We start from the raw sequence: 4,065 nt of genomic DNA on the forward strand, positions 1-4,065 counted from the left end.
GCCCTCACCTTTCATCGCAGAACTCTGGAGACAGAGGCAAACAGATCTCTGTGAGTTCAAGGCCACCCTGGGCTACATGAGATTGAATCTGTCTAAAAGAGACACAGAACTCACACAAAGGTGAGCCCAGCACTTGGGATCACATGCCTTTAATTCCAGCACTAGGGAGTTGGAGACAGGACTGATATGGTTGGACTGAGAGAGGAATATAAGGCAGGAGGAGACAGGAGGTCAGGGCAGTTTGAGGATTCGTAGAGACAGAGGCAGTCTGAGGATTTGGTCTGAGCATTGGTAGAGGTAAGAACTCTAGTGGCTGCCACTCTGCTTCTCTGATCCTTCAGCTTTCACCCCCAACAGCTGACTCCAATTTTTTATTATTAAGACAAATCAGAATTCATGCTGCAGTGGACGTTGCTTCTTGCTTGCTGGTAATACTCTGCCTTCGATGACTGATTGTCTACAGGGCCGGTTGTACTGGCCCAGAAACACACAATCTGTGAGCTCATGTTTGCAATGGCTGTGTCATGCTACGAGACAGCATTTCTCGGCCCGTTCCTTATCTTCTGGTTCTTTTTTTCCCCCTGAGTCAGTGTGTGTGCAGCCCTGGTGGTCCTGGAACTCTTCTGAACAATTAGGATTATGTCAGTGCCACCATGCCTGACTCTCTTTTGTTTGGTTTTTAATGGGATTCACTGAAATGCAGTAAACTTTAAATGTTTAGCACAATGCCTAGAACATAGTAAGTATCTGATTGATGCTTTGTTTTATTTTCTTTTGAGGCAGTGTGTCACGGTCTCAGGTAGCTAAGTCCAGCTTCAAATATAGCCCCGCAAGACTTGGAATGTTTGATTCTCCTGCCTCCACCTTCCAAATGCTGGGATTACAGGGACAGGACACCTGGGACACCTGGCTCCACTTCCCAATAGATGCTGTATTCATTTCTTGTTCCTGTCACTGTGACCAAAACATCTGCTTGAAACAATGTAAGGAAGAAAAGGTTCAGGCTGGCTCACAGTTTCAGAGTACAGCCCACCATGGCAGGGAAAGTATAGCAATAGGGACACAAGGTGGCTGGTTACATTGTGTCCATAGCCAGGGAGCAGAAGCAGATAGAAATCAATGCTGGTTCTCAGTTCATTTTCTTCTTTTTAAGTTAGTATGGGACCTTCGATTGTGGAACAGTGGTATTCACAGTTGTGGACAACCTTCCCATCCCAGTTAACCCAGTTTAGAAACTCCCTCATACACTGAGATTTTTGTTTTCATGATAATTTTAAACCCAATAAAGTTTACAGTTAGGATCAACCAGCCAGGTAGTAGTGGCACACTCCTTTAATCCCAGCCCTCAGGAGGCAGAGGCAGGTGGATCTCTGAGTTCCAGGCCAGCCTGGTCTACAGAGCAAGTTTCAGTACAGCCAGGACTACACAAAGAAACCCAGTTTTAAAAACCAACCCCCCCTCAAAAAAAAAACCAACAAGATATTATACCCTCTATATTTTTGTACTCTATTTCTCTTTCTTAAAACTTTTGATTTGATGATGATGATAGTGTGTGTGTGTATGTGTGTGTGTGTATATGTGTGTGTGTGTGTGTGTGAGAGAGAGAGAGAGAGAGAGAGAGAGAGAGAGAGAGAGAGAGAGAGGAGGGGAGTACACACACACGGTGAAACACAGAGACCAGAAGACAACTTCCGGGAGTTGGTTTTCTCCTACCATGGGTTCTAAGGACTGAACTCCAGGCTTGTGCAGAAAACACTTTTACCCGGTACACCATCTTGCTGGCCCGCCATTTCTTTTCATTTCCCTTCTTTCCTTTGCCGTCTGTGTAAAACATGCACTAGCATGAAATGGTTTGTTTACTGCAGTATTGAGATTGAATATAAATCCCTCCGGGGACAGAGCATTGGTGCAGTGCATCTGCTCCCGTAGGTTTGCAGTGTCTAATGATGGCCCTTATGGCTTACTGTGCTGTTGCTGAGATAATGACACTGTTTCTATAGAACCTAGTTTCCAAGGTATCCGAGCCCTCGTGTGCATCATTTAACATCCCTTCTAAGTGCCAATGATTGTTAGTACACATTTTAAGGTTTGGGAATCAGGACCCTTATGGATCAGCCAGGGATGCCCAGCAACACTTAGCAGAGCCACACAAGAGTCCATGACCCCTGGCTCACAGGACAAGATATTGCTGTAGTGGAATGCTGACCTGGAAAAAAAAATCAGTAAAAATGGGCAAGAAAATGTTCTGTGCACAAATAAATTCATGAACCAACACTGAATTATAAAAATTCAAAACAGCTTTCTTTTTTGAGGACTTCTCAATATTGAAATAATAATTTACACTATGCTTCCTGACAGAGAGAGAGCAAGAGAACAGATAGCAGTTTTCAACTTTGACCATTAAGCTGAACTGTTGAGGAATTCTTTTTATTGTGCTTTTGTTTCTAATCTTCAATTTTTTTTTAAATTTTTTACATAGAACTCACTCAGTAGCTGTGGGCGGCCCAGAACTCAAGACCAGGCTGACCTTGAACTTTTAGCAGCTCTGTGGCCTCTGTCTCCCCAGTGCTCTACTGCACCTGGCTTGGGTTCTTAGTATCGTGTTCCTCGGAGAACTAATTTGGGAAACAGGGCCCATTTGGGAAGCAGGACCAGTGTGTGTATGTGTGTATGTATATACATATATACATATATATATATATAAAACAATCGTATTAGCATGATGTCTACTCCTTTATTCTAATTCTTTTCCATTATAAATGTAAACTACCCAAATTTGCTACAAAAAAACCCTCACATCTGAAGCAATTCTGTCTCCACATCACCCTAGGCCCATCCTGAAAACTAAGCCTCATTCCTGTGTGGCTCACTGTAGCTTACCTGAAGAACTGGTTTCCTCGACAGCCTGTCTGTGGTCACATGTTTGCTGGTGTATAATATACTATCATCTCATTTGGTTCTTAGGGGCTTTTCTTAATTCGTAACATTTCTTTTATTTTATTACTTTGAGGAAAAAATAGTAGGAATAATCATCTCTAATTTTTGTAAAATTGAACCCAGCTTATAGTGATCCATGCCTCATTTATTATGAAGTATGAAAGCTTGGCCTTAGCTTAGGCTTGTTTCCAACTAGCCATTATGACTTAAATTAACCATTTATATTTATCTACATTCTGCCATGTGGCTCATTAGTGCTCCTCCATACTGTGCATCTGACTTCCTCCATGTCTCCCTAGCGAATCTATACCCCCTTGATTCTTCTCCCAAGTTCCTCTCTTTCCCCGGAAGTCCCACCTCTCCTCTCCTGCTTAGCTATTGGCCTTTCAGCTCTTTATTAAACCAGTCAGAAGATGCCTTAGGCACACAAGGTAAAAGAGATGCATCTTCACAGTGTACAGAAAGATTATCCCGGGCTGGAGAGATGGCTCAGAGGTTAAGAGCTCTGCCTGCTCTTCCAGAGGTCCTGAGTTCAATTCCCAGCAACCACATGGTGGCTCACAACCATCTGTAGTGAGATCTAGTCCCTCTTCTGGTGTGTGGGCATTCATGCCGGCAGCACATTATATGCATAATAAATAAATAAATCTTTAAAAAAAAAAAGAAAGATTATCCCTCAACAAGTAAACCTCTCTACCATTCTCTAAAATGATTCTAAATGAGTACTATCCTTGGAATGAATCATTCAGCTATGTCCCCGTGCTCTGTAGTTCAGAAAGACAGCTGTGGGAACACCACTGGGAATGTAACCTAGAAGTGGGTTGCAAGATCTTAAACTATGAAATATTTTCAGCTTCCCTAAATACTGTCAATGACTCTTCAAAATGCATCTTCTAGCTTAATGCTTTCTCCAGGAGTATATGAGCATACTTGTTTTCCTGTATATTTTGATTTAATCTAAACTTATTGACTATTGTTGTATGTGATGCCTGTATAGGTGTGCACCTCAGAGTGCACCTGTAGAGACCAGAGGACTCCTCACTCGTGGAGGCCTTCTTTTACCCAGGCAATGATAGGACTGTTTCAGATTATCTGGATGTTTCCCTAAAAGAAATCCAGCTTGTGGAC

Source organism: Microtus ochrogaster, unplaced genomic scaffold (assembly GCF_000317375.1).
Source record: "Microtus ochrogaster isolate Prairie Vole_2 unplaced genomic scaffold, MicOch1.0 UNK1, whole genome shotgun sequence".
NCBI lineage: Eukaryota > Metazoa > Chordata > Mammalia > Rodentia > Cricetidae > Microtus > Microtus ochrogaster.